The 20528-nt window shown below is 51.4% G+C and overlaps 1 pseudogene; it reads left to right on the top strand.

Moving 5' to 3' along the window:
* The first annotated feature begins 254 nt into the window (after positions 1 to 254).
* On the top strand, positions 255 to 19630 carry LOC147959235 (E3 ubiquitin-protein ligase SINA-like 10; annotated as a pseudogene).
* The last annotated feature ends 898 nt before the right edge of the window (positions 19631 to 20528 follow it).

Below are 20528 nucleotides of genomic sequence, written 5' to 3'. Positions count from 1 at the left end.
GCCGACCCCAATGATTTGAAGCTTACAGCCACGGTACATGCTATCCTAGACTACTCTACACATGAAACTGCCACACGAGCGTCCGGGCTGCGCTTGGCTCTTCGCCTCTTCGGGAGTACTACTGCGGTGGAGGAGTACTATCGTATGCTTCTGGCCATCTGACACCGATTGAACTGTTGCATGTCCACCACGTACGGGAGGGAGAGCGTGTAGCGAACGAAAAGTTTCTCCTAGTCCTACCAGCCACCACGCTCATGGGCGAGATCATGCAGACGGAACAGGACCCGGCGATGGAGCCCTCTACGGCCTCGATGGACCTCACCTTGCTCCACTACCCCTTGTGCCTCCGCCCCTTGAAGCCTCCAGTGTATGAGGTTCGAATACACCTCGTCCGTTCGGCTGATCGAGCAAGGTGCGGGTTTCTTGCTTGATGTGTTGTTATCTGTGTAGTGCAATGGAGGACACCTGGCTTGCGCGGACTGCCACGTCGAGCACCCCGGGAACCAGCGGCAGTGCCAGAAGTGCGAGTGCGGCGTTGGCTTTGACGTGCGGAACACGGCGGTGGACGCCGTCCTCTCCTCGGTGAGGGTGGAGTGCCCGCATGAAGGTTGTGGGCTCTATGTCACTTACCACAAGCTCGCCGATCACCAGAGCGTGTGTCCACTCACGCCCTGTGTCGGTGTCAAAACCGGTGGATCTCGGGTAGGGGGTCCCGAACTGTGCGTCTAAGGCGGATGGTAACAGGAGGCAGGGGACACGATGTTTTACCCAGGTTCGGGCCCTCTCGATGGAGGTAATACCCTACGTCCTGTTGATTGTTCTTGATGATATGAGTATTACAATAGTTGATCTACCACGAGATCAGAGTGGCTAAACCCTAGAAGCTAGCCTATGGTATGATTGTATGTTGTCCTACGGACTAAAACCCTCCGGTTTATATGGACACCGGAGGGCGGCTAGGGTTACACAAGGTCGGTTACAAAGGAGGAGATATCCATATCTGTATTGCCTAGCTTGCTTTCCACGCCAAGTAGAGTCCCATACGGACACGGGACGAAGTCTTCAATCTTGTATCTTCATAGTCCAATAGTCCGGCCAAAGGATATAGTCCGACTGTCCGGAGACCCCCTAATCCAGGACTCCCTCAGTAGCCCCTGAACCAGGCTTCAATGACGATGAGTCCGGCGTGCAGTGTTGTCTTTGGCATTGCAAGGCGGGTTCCTCCTCCGAATACACCACGGAAGAGTTTGAATACAAGGATAGTGTCCGACCCTGCAAAATAAGTTCCAGATACCACCATAGAGATAATAATATTTCCACAAATCTAATCTGCTGACGCGTTTTGGCAGCATGACATCACGCCACGGCCCGGTAATTATTAGAACCGTTTTTCTTTAACCTGCCCCGCACATAACGCGAGGAGGTTTCTTGACACGTCTTGTCAAAGCAGAGATCGTGTTCCCCTTATCACGGGATTCTCATCAATACAAACATGGGTAACCCAACCGTGCCTGTTGGTATGACTCCTAGATCTTAGGTAAGTCTCGAACGGCCACGAGGAGGACGCTTGATATTCATCCCCTTTATAAAGGGACAAGGCTTTTTCTTTTTCCCTCATGTGCTTAATCGGATCCTTCCCTCGCCTCAAGTTCTAACACCCAAAGCTCAGGTCAGGTGCTTCGGACCTTCAATCATGTCCGGATCCAGCCTTCAAGGCCGGTGGGTGCCTTCCTCCGTCACAGAGGAGGACATCAAGAAGTTGAGGGAGGCCAGATATCTGACCGCCGAAATTTCGCATAGGCTGCCCGCCCGAGGGCAGGTCGTCCCTACTCCTGAACCCAACGAGAGCATTGTGTTCGTCTCCCACTTCCTCCGAGGACTAGGCCTCGCTCTGGATCCCTTTGTTAGGGGTCTTATGTTCTATTACGGGCTGGATTTTCACGATTTGGCCCCAGATTCCCTTCTTCACATCTCGTCATTTATTTTCGTGTGTGAGGCCTTCCTCCGCATTAGCCCTCACTTCGGCCTGTGGCTCAAGACCTTAGATGTGAAGCCGAAGATGGTCGAGGGGCAGTACGCAGCATGTGGAGGTGCTTTAATAAGCAAAATTGCTGATGCTCCATGGCCAAAGGGTTCCTTTCCAGAGGTATCCGGATTGTGGCAACGGGAGTGGTTTTACATCACAGCTCCCCGAAGTGCCAAATGGGTAGCTGCCCCCACCTGTCGCTCGGGCCCCCCACCACAACTGATGTCATGGATCAGCAGGGGGCTGAGCTGGGGTCCAGGTAAGGACGTGCCAATACTGGAGTGTCGCATTCGAGATCTCTTTGAGGGAGATTTCAGTCTGGTTATGGTAATGCAAGTTATATTGGTTCGTCAAGTCCAGCCTTGCAAACGCCGGCCCCTCCACATGTGGGAATTCAACCCGGAAGGACCGCGCACTATTCAGCATTTCCTCGGCATGACGCATGAGGAGATGTACAAATCGTTCTTCGGATCCCAAATAGAGTGTCCGGACACTACCGAGGACGTGGGCCTGAGCTGCAACCGCCCCGCTGCCCAAGTAAGTAATCCCCTGGCCGAACACACTATCCTTTTGTTTATCATAACATCATTCTGACGAATCACTCTTTGACTAGGACTGGATAGCAAAGGCGAAGATGATTCGGTGTTCAGCCTCCCTTCCTGAAGGCTTGGACAATCCGGTGCTGGAAAAGATGCTCGAGCCAGCACCTCGTCTAGTGCCCTCAAAGGAAGATGAAGGGGGAATAAAGAGTGCGAAAGTGGGCCTCCATAGCTACCTATTCCAATCGAAGGAATGAGCGCCTCCGTGAGGGAGGATAACCAAGGGGAAGAATCTGACATTCTCCCTTCCCAGGGAAGGTAGAGGACTACCTCTGAAGATCCAGAAACTAAGGTTTCCAAACGGGACAAGAAATCTCCGCCAGAGGGTCCTGCCTCGGAGGGTATTCTTGCCGCACAATGTCCGCGCGGGGATCATCCCTCTACCGAGTTGTAAGTACTCAAAAAGTACTTTATAGTGAAGATATCCTACCTTGCTTCTGAAGACAATAACCGATGCTTGTATATTGTAGTCCGGATCGCAGCTCTTCTCGACAGAGTTCATCTTCGGGGGATCTTCTTCCGGAGATGATGGAGAGCGAAACGCCTCCCTCGGAGTCCCAGCTCAAGAAGCGGGTGTGACACCCCAAAATTTTGGCCTTGTTTTATACATTAAAATTTTTGCCAGGAATTAAAAACTTTTATTTTCTGAGCTCCATTTTGATTTTTAAATCATTTCCTTCCCTGTTATGATGAGTTTTTCCCAAAGAGAAAACTTTTCAAATATGTTATTGGACTTGTTTAACCTCTCAAGAAAAACTTTTCTTTTATCAGTATAACTAATTAACTAATTTAATTGCTTGATCTTTATTTTCTTGAAGAATGGATTTTCAAGGTTATATGGCCATATTTGAACTACAACCATTTGATAAATTCACCTAAAATTCTAACCAAAATTATGGGATGTTGGTAGTAGCATATGAATCAACTTTATGCAAAAACCTGGTGTTGTTCTTTGAAAATTTTGAGTGAATCAACCTCATCTTCATTCTGGTCCAGCCTTGTGATTTCTACTACAACCCTATTTAATTTTGCTCCAATGATCTTGTGCTTTCTCCCACTTGTAGGCAGCCCTACCAAACCCCTAAATCCAGGAGCATGCACCCATTGGATTAATTTTGGTTCATGAAATAATGTCATTTATTTCCTGTCCAGAATTGTAGTTTTGCAAAACTTGCACTAGCAAGTTTCTGCTTTTGGCCAACTAACCTCACCACTCTCTCTTGCATCTAAAGAGACCACCATCTGGAAGTTTTGGCCACCCCAAGAGTTGCCTAGGTGCATGTGGCATTCTATCGAGCACCCTGTAGGCATGACCAGTTTTGACATGAGTTTTGGCATTTCACTGTGAGCTTGCACCTCTGATCAAACTAGCATGTCCACTAGACTCCCAGTTTCTCCTAACCTCGATCTGGTAAACCCCAACCTCACCTGCGACCTGTAGCATGCCACGGCATTGTGTCGAACATCTCCCGTGCGTGCACTGGATGTGCCCAGAGCGCGCGTATTGCACGATGCCGCGCCCGAGCCGACACGCTGGCCCCCCTGGCTTTGGCCCACACGGCAGCACCTCGCCACGCACTCCCCGCCTCGCAGCATCGCGCCAAACCATCCTGGCACGCTACAGCGCCGCTGCCAGGGCATTCTTGGCGGCACTCCGGCGTCCGCAGTGGCTCCAGCCACGGGCAGCGCCGCCCAAACCCCTCCCGCTCGCCACCTGGCCCCTGGAGCAGCGCGAGCTCATCCGCAGCCATGTCCTCTAGCGCTCGTCGCCGCCACGATGCCCTGCTGCTACAGAACGTCGGTTCGCCGGAAGCTTATCCACGGCCGCCGTGGAACCGCCTTGCCTCGCTTATAAATGGACGCCTTGGGCCGTTCCCGCACACTGGCAACCTCAGGCCACCCCAATGACGCTTCCCCAGCTTGCCAATCGACCCAGGAGAGCTTTCTTCCCCATCTCCGGTAACTCCTGCCGCCGCCACTGCCCCGGCCATTCCGGCACCACCAGGGCCTCCCCCTCTCCATTCTCTTCGCCAGAAACTTCCTCATCCTCCCGTGAACCCATCCCCCTACTCAATTTTGATCGGGAACCACCGTAGCCCCAGATCCATCTTGCTCCCGAAGCTTCCCTCTGCCGTGGAGCTCGCCGCCGGCGATATCCTCCACCTCCGACGACCCTACGACTACCGGAGTAACCACCTCGGCCCCCTGAATCCACTGGTGGCCTCAGCTTTCCGAACGGAGCCACCGTTCGCCAGCGATGATCGTCGGAGCCCCGCTCCACTCGGGCAGAGGAGGGAGACGACGCGGGCGACTGGTCAAACCTGACCAGTGGGCCAGGCGGGCCCACCGTCAGAGACCCAGCGCCGGTCCACGTGGTTAAGTGGAGGCATAAAGCCTCAAGTACGCCTCCTCTGCACCGAAAGCGTAATCTCGTTTGAAACGTTTTCTTTTTCTATTTTTTTTAAAAAACAGATTTGACCAAATCTTTGACTGGCTATAACTTTTTAAATATAACTCCAAATGAGTTGATTCTTTTTCCTACCTTCCTCAAATTTGGTCTAGTTTATTTTAAGATTTATTTGAAAAAATTTCAAACAACTTTTTTGTACTGTTTTGAAATGTGTGTTAATTCAAATATATTTTAAAATAGGATTTTGGAGAGAGAGAAGAAACTTTCAAAAGTTTTGGAGAGCACCTCACCCCTCCACAACTTAAAGGCAAGCATTCTGAACCCTGGCATAATGTTTTTGGTGTGTTATTTGACACGTTTATAACACCACCTTATTACAGAGGACTTGTTATTTCATGTGACATGATCATTTGCATGGAAGCATATTAGTGATTTCCTTGCTGTTGGAAATGAATATAATTGTGATGGTAATCATCCTCATGTGCCTTGCATGCATGCCGGAAAGGAATCCGGGAAAGCCTCGGCCTTGGGTAGGCGTGAGCTTGTCGCCGGTCCCCGTCGGGACGGTTATGTCCGGCATGGCATGGTAAGGTATATTGAGTGGTGATTTTGTTGATTGAAATATATTTGTTTACATGTCATGCAGGGAACTTATAAACCTCCTGAGTCGACCGTAGACCGAGTCTTGTTTCCAGTAACCCCCATACTTGCTATGTACTACCACTTGTCCTTGCCGCAGGTAGGGTATGGTTCAGTAAGTCGTCAACCCCTTTCAAGCACACACCGTACAGAGAGGCCATGGTGGAAGATATCGGTTGTAGCCGGTAGGCATGCCACCTGGTCCGGGGGCATGGGTGTTTCCGGTTGGGACCGAGAGGGGAGGCCACCCCTTAGAGCGCGCGATATAAATTTGATCCCATGCTACGCGAGGTTGTAGCCTCCCCACTTAGAGTTTTGCTTAACATGTGTCGTGGGTGATTCCAGACACCGGTGAGTTAAGCTGGTGTGTGCAAGTTAGGCGTGTTTTCAACTAAAAGATCGTAAACGGAATTAGTCCCGATGGACTAAAGGAAATCCGTTACTCGTGGGTAAAGAGTACACCCTCTGCAGAGATTAAAACCTATTCGAATAGTCGTGTCCATGGTTAAGGATTACAGTCTGGGATGGGTCAAGTATTGGTCTTAGTGTCGGTCTTCGGAGGAGATATTGTTAAACCAGAACTTGGACCGTGACTTGTGACTTGTGAAGATTATGATTATTATCTTGTGATGGACTAACCCGTTGCATTATTTATATTATCGAGTATCCCTGGGACGGTTCCACCTCCTGGATATTCATCGTGATTATTTACTCTAAAAGCCCTTTATGTGGTGTCGCTCAGACGCCCAACTGTGGCATTTCTTTTAAAAGCCCTTTATGTGGTGTCGCTCAGACGCCCGACTGTGGCATTTCTTTTAAAGCCCTTTATGTGGTGTCGCTTAGACGCCCAACTGTGGCATTTCTTTTTAAGCCCTTTATGTGGTGTCGCTCAGACGCCCGACTGTGGCATTTCTTTTAAAGCCCTTTATGTGGTGTCGCTTAGACGCCCGACTGTGGCATTTCTTTTAAAGCCCTTTATGTGGTGTCGCTCAGACGCCCGACTGTGGCATTTCTTTTAAAGCCCTTTATGTGGTGTCGCTTAGACGCCCGACTGTGGCATTTCTTTTTAAGCCCTTTATGTGGTGTGCTCAGACGCCCGACCGCGGAATTTTGTTCTCTCTCTATTACCGCTTATTCATGTTGCATATAAATAACCTGCTTGCATGCATAAAAGATGTTTTATTTATGACTGACGATGTGATCATAAAATTTTTCCGTGCATGATTATCAATTATATTATACCTGTGTTCCTAATGTTTGCGAGTACATTCAAAGTACTCACTGGCTTGTCCCTGGCTATTGTCTTGGCCAGATTGCTTGCTTGGAGAGGAGCGTGGCGATAACAGCCCCGGAAACTAAGCAACAGTGATAACAGCCTTGCGAAGATAGGAGTTAACCTGGTCAGCTGTTTCCGTGGGAAATGGAGTCCCATAGACACTGATGTCTCACAAACCGCTTCCGCCATCAACCACTAGAAACCCAACTGTTGTACTCACAGGCCAGAAGGGTCTTGTACTACATATTTTGTATTTTGCTTGAGATTTCTGTATCAAGTTTGGAGCCTCATCAGCTAACAGTAATCCTGGGGCTGATGAGCACGATGGTCTTTTCTGGAATTTAAAACCCGGAAAACCCGGTCGTGACAGCGGGCGACCTTGAAGTGTCGTCGCGAAGGGTATCTCCGGATCCAATATCGCCGGAAGATAACCCTTTGGCTGCCTGGCATCCCCCGTATCCTGCTCCTGAGGAGAGCGACAGCAGGGGTTTGTGTAGTGTGCGGCCGGACGTGCTAAAGGATCTTTTGGGGCAAGCTGTCGTCTCGGAAGCACATCATACGCTAATGGGTACGGTAATTGAAAGGATTTCATCCGCCGAAAGCGGTTTGCACGAAGCTTTTATGAGTCTGCTGAAAGGCTTCGAGGTACGTGAAATAATGTATGCCTTTAACAGTACCGCATACGTTAGGTATGCCCATGCAGATAGTAGCCCCTGAGACTCTGGTTGTCGTTGAGAGCGGCGGAAAACAGAGGATCATAGTCCCAGGTAATAACCAGACCGCCTTTATGTGCAGGTGGTTGAAGCTCCGGTGGCTAGCCGGACCGATGGGTTTGCCGAACTAAAGCGGTAGCTGGATGCGGCAGATGCCGACATCGTGCTTGTCAACAAGCGGCTTGATGAGGCACAGGGTGAGTGATTTTTCTGGTGATCGTCACATAGTAAGAGCAGCATGATGCCAGTATCTTTAATATGTTGTGACTGCAGATGGAGCTGCCACCGTGGAGACCCTTCGGGCAGAGCTTGCCCGAGCCAAGGAGCAAGCGAGGAGTAGCAATGCGGCCGCTTTAAAGGCGGTCAATGAGTTAAGGGTCGAACAGGCCGCGCATTGCTAGAGCAAGGAAAAAATAGCCAAGATGGCTGTAGAATTAAAAGATGCTGCTGACCGTTACCGGCTTCTTGAAGAAAAAGACCGGGCGAAAGCGACGGACCTGGAGAAGGCCCGGGTGGCTGCCAAGGAAGCCCGCTCCAAAATTAGAGCGACGAAGGAGGAGCTGAATCAAGCTACAGATATCGTGTCTGGGAAGCCCTTCTTGTTGCGGACTAAGTTCGGAGATCCGAAGTATGCTCCTCTGGACCGGCTATGGAGTTCTGCGGACGAGTACATGGATTTGGCTGCAAGTCCTGCTGATGCAGCCGAGTACTTCAAGGATCAGAAAGGTCCCGAAGTGGAGAAGCTGTTCTGGTCACAGTTTCACGCTCCAGTCCGTCCGCTGCTGCTGAATGAGCGATTGAACGGTTGGGCCGAGCTCCATAGGTTGTCCTGACTTGCCATGAGGTCCGTTGTGGATCACCTGTGGCCAGGAGGGCCAAGGCCGAGTAGCTACTTTAGCTTAGTGCAACAATTCCTTGAAGTTGTGCCACACATCGATGCTGTAAAGAGATCAGCGTGCATAGAAGGTGTGCAGATGGCCCTTGCCCGTGTCAAAACATGCTGGGTGGAGATGGAGGCCACCACTGTTGTGGCACAGGGTTCGGCCATAGGCCGAGTGGCTGCCGAGCACTACTTTGAAGAAGTCCTTGAAGGCGCTCGCTCGATAGAGGCTCGGTGCTCGAAGAATATTATTTTCCAGTGACATGTAGTCCCATTGTACAAACAATTTTTTTTGAATTAATCAAGGCTATATTTATACTTTTGCCCAAAAGTACTATGATGCCTCTTGTGCAGCCGTTTATGTATATATGTATATAACCTGAAAGTTTGCAGTCGTCGGCTTCCGCCCCCACGCATATAATGCGGGGGTGTTCGCAAAAGATGCATATCCACACTTGATCCAATGTCTTGGTGCGTTAAGGAGGTGATAGCGTAGCGAACGAGGCAATCAGACTATATTGCTTTAACACTTTCACTTAGCCATAGGAGTTTGACAGTGGGGCTACTATATAGCCCCTAGTACTTCTGCGCTTGTCCGAATACGGTGCGCGTACGTACATGACCGGGAAACGGTCCCTCGTTAATGCGGAGGAATCTCGAAGATTCCGATTAGTCATCGAGTGGTTGACCAGTCTATCACTATATCATGACAGTCAGTTTTCGGCTTTCTCTACTGAGGTGCTCATCCGGATGAACCAGGGCACAATCGCAGTAGTTCTTCCAGTGCTACCTTAGCCGATATAACAGAACGTAAGGTACCAAAATGTGGGAGCTGAGCAGACCAAACATTTGACCAAAGACATGATTCGGAGCTGATGCATATAGGGCCAAACTCGCGACGCCGAACACTCCCTAAATTGTTTGGTCTTTATAACAGATACCGGGCTAAACAATGCCCTTTATAAGAAACCCCATGTGTCCAGGTACGTGCAAAATCCTGGCGTGGCCACGTGCCAATAACACCGGCATCCTACTCGGTTGTATGGAGTATCCGGAGGATGTGAGCAACAAGAGACAGTAAAAAAGGTTTACGCAGCGCCTTAATCTAAAAAGAATCCTTTGGGCGGGTGTCGGTGTCAAAACCGGCGGATCTCGGGTAGGGGGTCCCGAACTGTGCGTCTAGGCCGGATGGTAACAGGAGGCAGGGGACACGATGTTTTACCCAGGTTCGGGCCCTCTTGATGGAGGTAAAACCCTACGTCCTGCTTGATTAATATTGATGATATGGGTAGTACAAGAGTAGATCTACCACGAGATCAGAGAGGCCTAACCCTAGAAGCTAGCCTACGGTATGATTGTATGTTATGGTTGTTGTCCTACGGACTAAAACCCTTCGGTTTATATAGACACCGGAGAGGGTTAGGGTTACACAAGGTCGGTTACAAAGGAGGAGATATCCATATCCGTATTGCCTAGCTTGCCTTCCACGCCAAGTAGAGTCCCACCCGGACACAAGACGAAGTCTTCAATCTTGTATCTTCATAGTCTAACAGTCCGGCCAATGGAGATAGTCCGGCTGTCCGGAGACCCCCTAATCCAGGACTCCCTCAGTAGCCCCTGAACCAGGCTTCAATGATGACAAGTCCGGCGCGCAGTATTGTCTTCGACATTGCAAGGCGGGTTCCTTCTCCGAATACATCACAGAAGAATTTGAACACGAGGATAGTGTCCGACCCTGCAAAATAAGTTCCACAATCCACCGTAGAGAGAATAATATTTTCGTACGGGATTCTCATCAATACGGGCGTGGGTAACCCAACTGCGCCATCAATTGCGGCGCTTCGGGGATAAGCGAGTTTTACCAGGCAAGTGGGGACGCTTAGCTTCGTCCGCCCATATAAAGGGATAAGGATTTCACCTTTCTATCCACGCCTTCTTCCTCCCTTGCCCATCCGTTTTCGTACACTCGAGCTCTAGCGCCCAAGTCCGCACTTCCCACCTTGACCTTCTCAAATCATGTCCGGAGCAGGAGGCAAGTGGATGGTCTCCTCCGTCACAGAGGGAGACATCAAGAAACTGAGGAGAGCCGGATACCTGCCCGACAACATCGCGCACCGGCTCCCAGATGAGGGGCAGCTCATCCCCACCCCCAGGCCCCATGAGAGGGTAGTATTCAGATACCAGAGTAACTCATAGGATTCCTTTATCGCACTGCTTTCTCTAACGTCGAACGCAATTATGCAGGCCGCCACGTGCCAGCATCGATGTATCATCGGATGGCTCCTTGGGCTTGTCAGACATGGATAGCGATCTAGTCCCGACCACCACCTCCCCTCATCCTGCCGACGATGCCGAGGTGTTATCTCAAGGGGCACCGGATCGAGGGGAGACAGCCCCGGAGGCGCCTCAAGGCGACCTTCCGGACTCCGGGAGCCGAGGGGACAGGGCCCCTAAGAGCTCCGAGTTCGGCCCTTAGCCGGACACCGTGCCGGACCCTCCAGCGGTTCCGGGCTTGGGCAGGTGGCCTCCTTCTAAGAGGAGCAAGACACGTGTGCCGGTGACCTCTGTCCATCCAGAGGCGCCGGACAGTCTGCTGGAAACGCTTCGCAGCGCTTCCATCGACGAGGAGCACCGCACTATCATGAGTGCGGTGATCCAGAAGGTTCAGTCCACCAAGAGCGGATTAACTGAAGCCTGTGCCAGCCTTCTAACAGGCTTCGAGATAAGTGTTTTTAAATTTAGTAGAAATATTACCGCATAGACAGTAGCCCCTGATGCTTTGTTCGGTGTTAACAAAGAAAAGCTGAACAGAGGATCAAATAATATCGTAGGAGTCTAATATAAGTATGTCAATATGCGTATGCAGGCTTTGCTGCTGGCGTCCGCCGCACTGACTGCGGAGGTCGCCATACTGAAGCAGGGCCTCGAGGGGTCCAGGAAAGAGCTCGGCCTTGCCAACAGGCAGCTCGAGGAAAACAAGGGTAAGTAATACCATGTCTTATGTATATATATAAAAGAGGACGTGATTGCAAAATGACAGGATCATCGTATGTTTGCCAGGGGCCACGACCGAGGTGGCGACCCTGAAGCAAGCGCTCGCCAAGGCCGAAGATAAAGCGGCCAAGGAGCGCACCGAGCGAGAGAAGCACGAGGCTCGGGTGGGCGAGGTGCAGCAAGAGCTCCAGGCTCTCGTGACGAAGCACGAGGCGTTGGAGCTTGACTCGAAGACGCGAGAGTCTGAGCTTGCCGCGGCCCTTGAGAGTGCAAAGAGTGCCAAGGCCGAGGCCCAGAAGGCCCTCCAAGAGATCGACGCGATGAAGAAGATAGCGGCGGGTAAGGCTTTCTATATGCAAAGCAAGCATGTAAAAGTAAATTACCGATTACTTACCCAGATCTGGAGCTCTTCAGGAGCATTCCAGATTTGCCCCGTAGTGTGTCCGATGCCGCACAATTTTACCAGGCCAATGATGGAAGCTCGACAGAGAAGCTGTTCTGGTCTCAATATGCTGAGGCTGAACATCCGGTGCCAATGAGCGACCAACTGAAGCAGATGGTCGAGCTACATAAGGCGGCCGATCAGGCCATGAAGAGCTTTATTGTCCGGCTGTGGCCTGGCAACTCCCTTCCGAACAGCTTCTTCGGCCTGGTGAGGCGGCTTGTGGATGCCTGCCCGCAGCTGGAGGTCGTCAAGCGATCTATCTGCATTGAAGGTGCACGCCGGGCTTTCGCCCGTGTGAAATTGCAGTGGGTCAAGCTAGACGCTGTGAAGCTGATCAAGGAGGGGCCGCCAGAGGGCAAGGAGCACCGCCACCCCAAGATGTACTACGAGGGTGTTCTGCTGGGCGCCCGTCTCATCGCGGACGAGTGTTCGAAAGATGTAATATTTGAGTAAACTTGCTCGTTTTATCCTGTATTTATGAAAACTTGTTTCATATGCGCTATGCAACACTTGTTTGAATTTAAAATATTACCTTTTGTTTGACTGTTTATCCAATCTGAGAGATGGCTAGTCCTCGGCTTCTGCCCCCATGCCACGAGTGCTGGGGTGTTCGGGATAAACCTGAGCACTCTTGTTCCCATATTTGGGTCCTTCGAGGGAGGTGCTCAGCACAACGAACAAGGCAACCGGACTAATAATGCTTTATCACTCTCACTTAGCCATAGAATTCTATAATTTTAAATTTCGGCGAAGCCCCTGGTATTTGGAAGGACGAATACGGGGCGCGATACATGCCTGTAAGCCGGACAGGGCCGGCCCCTCGCCCTAAGCGGCATAAGTCTTTAGGGACTCGAAAAACCTCGCCGAACAGCGACCAGTCTCTCGCCTTATCATGACAGTCAGTTTTAGCTTTCTCTACTGAGGTGCTAAGCCCGGTAGAACCGGGGCACAATTGCAGTAGTTCTCCTAGCGCTACCTTAGCCGATAGAGCGGAACATAAGGTACCAAAACATAGGAGCCGGGCAAACCCAACATTTGACCAACGACATGATTCGGAGCTGATGCATATAATGCTATAAGTTCGGGGTGCCGCACTTGTGAAAGTGTTCGGACTTTTCACACCGCATTGTGGGGTACGTAAGCCCCTGGTGTATTGGCCGTACCATAGTGTACGGTTGCAAGGCGTCGTTAATGAACACACACACACACGCATATATATATATAACAAGAATGCAATAATAGTCGTAATGTCATGCATTATTTATTAAAAAAATGCGTTAAAGCAGAGTGATACAGATAGTGCGATAAGCAAAGAGTAGGACTAACTCCCTTCCAAGGGCAAGCTGAGGAATGATATTAAATTGAATATTTCACTCGTTTACTATAATCAACCTAAAGATTCCGTGATATAACGTAGTTGTCTGCCTCCTTGGTTGCTGCATCTTGTGTTCGGCAATAGTGCTGTCGGACAGTGTTTCCAGAGATTAAGGTCCTGAAAGAAAAAAAAGAAAAATAACCAAACGAGAAGCCCCTAGTGCGGTTTAGGCCGCGTCTTGGGGCGTGCCGCAGTTGTGCCCCCCTCCCCACCTGTTCCCATGGTATTTTTAATGCGTAATTATGTACGCGTGGCACGAGTTTCGCCACTGAGCTGGGATTGGGGTGGCCGTCGTATTGCTACGGGAGCTCAGATCGCGCCAGGCGGTCTATTTGCCGATTGCCTCGAGCGCGCTTGAATGTGTCCGGGCTGTGAAGCGCCGAACTGGTTGAATGCCTTGAGAGGCTGCTTTGCGTTTCTGCTGCGGGGGCTGCGGTGTGCTCCTCTGTTCGGAGAGAGCGCTCTGTGTTTCCATTGACTGTAATAACTCCACGAGGTCCTGGCATCTTGAGCTTGAGGTATGCATAATGCGGTACCGCATTGAATCTAGCAAATGCGGTTCACCCGAGCAGCGCGTGATAACCATTGCGGAACGGGACTATATCGAAGATTAGCTCTTCGCTTCGGAAGTTATCCGGGGATCCGAAGACCACTTCCAGTGTAATTGGGCATGTGCAATGGGCCTCTGCACCTGGAATAACGCCCTTAAAGGTCGTTTTTGTGGGTTTGATCCTTGAGGGGTCTATACCCATCTTGCGCACTATGTCCTGATAAAGCAGGTTCAGGCTGCTGCCGCCGTCCATAAGGACTCGAGTGAGGTGAAATCCATCGATGATGGGGTCTAGGACCAGTGCGGCGAATCCGCCATGATGGATACTAGTGGGGTGGTCCCTGTGATCGAAGGTGATCGGACAGGAGGACCAAGGGTTGAACTTTGGGCGACTGGCTCCAACCCATATACGTCCCTGAGCGCACGATTCCGCTCCCTCTTAGGGATGTGGGTTGCGTATATCATGTTCACCGTCCGCACTTGCGGGGGAAACCTCTTCTGTCCTCCAGTGTGCGGCTGCCGGGTTTCCTCCTCGTCGTCGCTATGCGGCCCCTTGTCCTTATTTTCGGCAATTCACTTGTCGGCCTGCTTGAACTCCCAACAATCCCTGTTGGTGTGATTGGCTGGCTTGTCTGGGGTGCCGTGTATTTGACACGAGCGATCGAGTATACGGTCCAAGCTGGACGGATCCGATGTACTTTGTTTGAATGGCTTTTTCCGCTGATCGGGTTTAGAGCCTTTGAATCCGGCATTGACTGCCATATCCTCAGTATTTTCGTTGTTAATGCGGCTCTTATTCTTGTTGCGACGTGACCTGCTATTGCCGTCCTTGGTATGTTATTACTGCGAGTGAGCCAGCTGTCTTCTCCCGCACAAAAGCGGGTCATGAGCGTCGTGAGAGCTGCCATAGATTTCGGCTTTTCCTGACCAAGGTGCCGGGCTAGCCACTCGTCTCGGATGTTGTGCTTGAAAGCCGCTAAGGCCTCCGCATCTGGACAGTCGACGATTTGATTTTTCTTTGTAAGGAACCGAGTCCAGAATTTCCTAGCCGACTCTTCTGGCTGCTGAATTATGTGGCTCAAATCATCGGCGTCTGGTGGTCGCACATAACTTCCCTGAAAGTTGTTGAGGAATGCGGCTTCCAGATCTTCCCAACAGCTAATGGAGTCCGCTGGCAAGCTGTTAAGCCAATGCCGCGCTGGTCCTTTGAGCTTTAGTGGGAGGTATTTGATGGCGTGTAAGTCATCGCCGCGGGCCATGTGGATGTGGAGGAGGAAGTCCTCAATCCATACTGCGGGATCTGTTGTGCCGTCGTATGATTCAATATTTACAGGTTTGAAACCTTCTGGGAATTGATGTTCCATTACTTCGTCTATGAAGCATAAGGGGTGTGCGGTGCCTCTGTATTGGGCTATATCGCGACGCAGCTCGAATGGGTCTTGCTCGCTATGTTCGGCCCGACCGGATTTGCTTTTACTGTATCCGGCATGACGTTTGTCGTCTCGTAGAGTGGTGCGCCCTCGTGATCCGTAGATCGATCTTGAATGCTTTGCCTTGTCCTCCAATATGTCTCGCAGGTCTGGCGTATCTCCCCATGCCTTTTTATTTGAATGGCGTTGGGGTGGAGGCTGAGCTTTTGGCTGAAATGCCTCTCTATCACGGCCACGAGGTGGCCGATCAGCTGTATCATACGCTTCCTCCTCCAGTCGGGGTAGTAACCTGCGCCTTGGGTAACTCTTGGAGGGGCGCTCGAGTTTATATTCCTCGGCCGCGAGGACTTCAGTCCATTTGTCAGCTAGCAGATATTGATCAGCTCGAAGCTGCTGCTGCTTTTGCTTCAGGCTATTTGCCGTGGCCATAAGCCGGCGCTTGAAGCGCTCTTGTTCGACGGGATCCTCTGGGACGGCGAATTCATCGTCACCGAGGCTTGCCTCGTCTTAGGAGGGGGGGTGTAATTGTCATCCTCCTACTCTCCGTCTGCCGCTCTCTCAGGAGAGCTGGCTCCTCCATCCTCCTGCTCTAAATCTTGCTGGAGGGGTTTGTTGTTTTCTTCGGCAATATCCGTAGTGTTATTATCTCCCATGCCGGTATCACCACTTTTGCTTTGGCGGGACTTAGAGCGGCGCCGCTGACGTCGGCGTTTTGGTTGCTTCTTGGAGGGGACATCCTCCGCTATCCCGCCGCCATTGCCTTCTTTGGGTGTATCCACCATGTATATGTCATATGACGAGGTGGCTTTCCAGTGCCCTATAGGTGTTGGTTCATGTTCATCTCCGACATCATCGTCCATAACGTCGATGTCTGCGAAGTCGAAGTCGAGCATGTCGGTTAAATCATCGACAGTGGCTACGAAGTGGGTGGTGGGTGGGCGTCGAATTTCTTCGTCGTCCGCATCCCAATCCTGTTGGCCATAATCCGGCTAGGGCTCTCCTGACAAAGAGAGAGACCTTAGTGAATTCAGAATGTCGCCAAAGGGAGAGTGCTGAAAGATATCCACGGCGGTGAATTCCATGATCGGCGCCCAATCGGATTCGATTGGCAGGGGCGCGGATGGTTCAGAGTCCGGAAAAGGGTCAGGCACCTTGGAGTCACGGGCTGCGCAAAGGTTTAGGCTGGAGTTCGGCTCAATCTCCGTTGAGACTGCAGCCCCTGAGGCGGTGTCTAACCACCCGTCCTCGACTGGCATAGTTGGCTCCGAACTAAGGGTCGGAGCTGATGCGGGCGAAGCCTCTGGGGTACTGTTCGGCGGCAGAGCTAGGTCATACCCATCGCGACAGTGCGGCGCGCCCGGCTGTGGCTCGAACCGTCGAAGATCAAGTCTCCGCGGATGTCGGCTGTGTAGTTCAAACTTCCAAATCTGACCTGATGGCCAGGGGCATAGCTTTCAATCTGCTCCAGATGGCCAAGCGAATTAGCCCGCAGTGCAAAGCCGCCGAATATGAAGATCTGTACGGGGAGAAAAGTCTCACCCTGGACCACATCGCTATCGATGATAGTAGGAGCCATCAAGCCTAACGGCAACGACACAGAGGAACTCTCAATGAAAGCACAAATGCCGGTGTCAAAACCGGCGGATCTCGGGTAGGGGGTCCCGAACTGTGCGTCTAGGCCGGATGGTAACAGGAGGCAGGGGACACGATGTTTTACCCAGGTTCGGGCCCTCTTGATGGAGGTAAAACCCTACGTCCTACTTGATTAATATTGATGATATGGGTAGTACAAGAGTAGATCTACCACAAGATCAGAGAGGCCTAACCCTAGAAGCTAGCCTACGGTATGATCTGGTCGCGTCGGATTTTTGACGCAAGTTCTCACGTAGAACGTGTGTTGACTTATGCGGGACTTTGTTAGCCACTCTATCGTGTTCACAGGGTGGTGGATCCGGCCGGTTGGCCGTATCATTTATCGATTGTATGGGCACTAAGGCCTCGTCGTCGAATTCCGGTAATAGCTTGCGCTTTGGATAGCTATTTGGGTGGTAGCTTCTACCATACTTTGTTGCTTTGTTCCACTTGCTGTTGAGCGTATCTTGTGCGACCTTGAGCCTTTCCTTTTGTTTCTTCAGGCTTCTCGCTGTGGCAGTAAGCCTTTTGCAGAGGTTCTCTTGCTCCAAGTGTGTTTCCGGGATGATGGGTGCATCATCTTCCGGACTGTTTTCTTCCCTAGACAGGGATTGATGATGCTTATCTTTGGCGTCATCGTGTTCGGACGTCGGATCCGTACTATGTTTGTTGTTTGCATCTTGATCATTTTGTGCCACCGGGGTGGTGCAGTTGTCATCTTTTCCGAAGTCGTGTGGACTATTGTTATCGCTGTTTTTGCTATGGCGGGACTTAGGGAGGCGCCACTGACGTTGGCGCTTGGGTTGCTTCTTGGAGGGGTCATCCTCCGCTTTCTCGTCGCCATTGGCTTCATTGGGGGTGCCCACCATGTACACGTCATGTGATGAAGTAGCGGTCCAGCGCCCTGTGGGCGGTGGTTCCGGTTCGTCTCCGGCTTCGTCGTCCATACCGTCGAAGTCCTCGGAGCCGAAGTCGAGCATGTCGGTTAAGTCATCGATAGTGGCTACTAAGTGGGTGGTGGGTGGGCGGCGAATTTCTTCGTCGTCCGCATCCCATTCTAGCCGGACATAGTTCGGCCAAGGTCCTCCTGACAGGGATAGAGACCTTAATGAATTTAGCACATCTCCACAAGGTGAGTGCTGAAAGATATCCGCGGAGGTGAACTCCATGATCGGCGCCCAGTCGGACTCGACGGGCGCGGATAGCTCGGAGTCCATGACCGAAGATGAATCCAGTGGTTCGGCAACACGGCTCTCGTAAGGGGTGAAGTCAGTATCCAGCTCCATCGTTGCTGAGAGTGCGGCCTCCATGGTGGGGTCCATCCCTCCGCTCTCGGATTGCGCGACTTGTTCCAGGTTAAAAACTGGAGTAGCTGCGGATGCGATCTCCCGAACACTATCCGACGGTAGAGTTACGTCTTGCTCGTCGTGACTGCGCGGCGCGTCCGGCATGGGCTCGAATCTGTCGAAGATCAAGTCATCGCGGACATCGGCCGTGTAGTTCAAGTTTCCAAATCTGACCTGATGGCCAGGGGCATAGATCTCAATCTGCTCCAGATGGCCATGCGAATTGGTCTGTAGTGCAAAGCCGCCGAATATGAAGATCTGTCCGGGGAGGAAAGCCTCACCCTGGACCGCATCGCTAGCGATGATCGAAGGAGCCATCGAGCCTTATGGTGACGACACAGTGGAACTCTCAATGAAAGCACCAATGTCGGTGTCAAAACCGGCGGATCTCGGGTAGGGGGTTCCGAACTGCGCGTCTAAGGCGGATGGTAACAGGAGGCAGGGGACACGATGTTTTACCCAGGTTCGGGCCCTCTCGATGGAGGTAATACCCTACGTCCTGCTTGATTGTTCTTGATGATATGAGTATTACAAGAGTTGATCTACCACGAGATCAGAGAGGCTAAACCCTAGAAGCTAGCCTATGGTATGATTGTATGTTGTCCTACGGACTAAAACCCTCCGGTTTATATAGACACTGGAGGGGGGCTAGGGTTACACAAGGTCGGTTACAAAGGAGGAGGTATCCATATCCGTATTGCCTAGCTTGCCTTCCACGCCAAGTAGAGTCCCATCCGGACATGGGACGAAGTCTTCAATCTTGTATCTTCATAGTCCAACAGTCCGGCCAAAGGATATAGTTCGGCTATCCGGAGACCCCCTAATCCAGGACTCCCTCACCCTGCAAATGCCCCGTGCCCATCTGCGGCTACGAAGGCCCGCCACCGGTGCTCTCCCACCACATCAGCACTGTTCATCCCATGCCCGTGCACAGGATCCAGTACGGCAAGGCACTCCAGCTGCAAGTGCCACTGTCGGAGACACGGCTCTTGCTGTTCGCGGAGGAGGACGGTCGCGCATTTTTCTTGGTCGGCGGCGTGATCGACATCAGCGCGCCTATCGCCGTGTCGGTCGTCTGCATCAGAGCGTGGCATCCCCACTGCCGCACTACGTGGCCAAGCTGTGCGCGAACGCCCCACCGGGTGAGCCCAAAGGCAGGACCAACACCGTCAAGGTGGAAATGGAGGTGACAAGCAACAGGGATCCCGATGACGTCATCGTGCAGGAGCTGTCCTGCTTCACAGTTCCACCCAAGCTGCTGGCCGGGGCTAAGCTGGTGTCCCTCCACATTCAGATTGACAAGCTCACATACTAAATGATTCTACAGTGCCTTCTGTTTATCTTAGTAATATGCTAATATAGGGGTTAGCTCGGTCTACTTTAACTTAAGAGATGGTGGGTTTTGGTGGCGATGCAGCAATTACCTCGACATCAGATCAGCAATGAAAGTAATTTCGAATAGTCGAATGGATATTTTGTGTCTGTTGGATATAAAGATCATTTGGGTAAGAAGTAACAGCTTATATGCTTTTTCTCGAAACGGAACAACGATACTAGTATAATTTTTGTTGACATGCACTAATATTTTCGAAATGGACGTCGGGCTATAGCTAGAAGGGCGGTTGGGACGCGGCATCGGCATCGGCCCATACCGCGATGACCCTCGATTTGGACGCACCGACTGTGGATTTTCTCCAAGCCGATGTCGACCGTGTCTACGCAGAACATTGTTCCCTTCCCCCGGCTGCGAGATCAGGCCGGATATGTGACCACCGGTGTGGCCACCGTCATTCTATGCTTGTGAAGAGAGCAACCCAAGCAAGCAGGCTTGTAGCTTAGGCTCCTACTAGTGTATATATAGTGGTTTTCTTTTTTCTCTCCATATCAACCATTTTATATTGCGTACGTGTCATTGAAGAGTGAAATGATGGTTGCTTCTTTCGACTAACTTACTGTGTGATTTGACTGCTCCTTTAGTGGCCCCTACACGTACTCCCCCTACGTGTATGCAATAGTCACACGTACACATGGACACAAAAATGCGCACGAGGCCCTAATGCATGCATGTCCGAGCACACGACGGAACACACACGGTCACACTCAAGTGCTCAACCTACACGTGCATGCACGCACATACTCAGCTAGGGTGAGCTAGTGACTGTATAAACACCGGAAAATGTATATATTGAGTGCAATGAGCATATTATGAAGTC

This window comes from Triticum urartu, chromosome 7A (assembly GCF_056163025.1).
Source record: "Triticum urartu cultivar PI428250 chromosome 7A, HENAU_Tu73, whole genome shotgun sequence".
Taxonomy (NCBI): Eukaryota; Viridiplantae; Streptophyta; class Magnoliopsida; order Poales; family Poaceae; genus Triticum; species Triticum urartu.
This window is presented reverse-complemented; position numbering and strand designations above follow the sequence as displayed.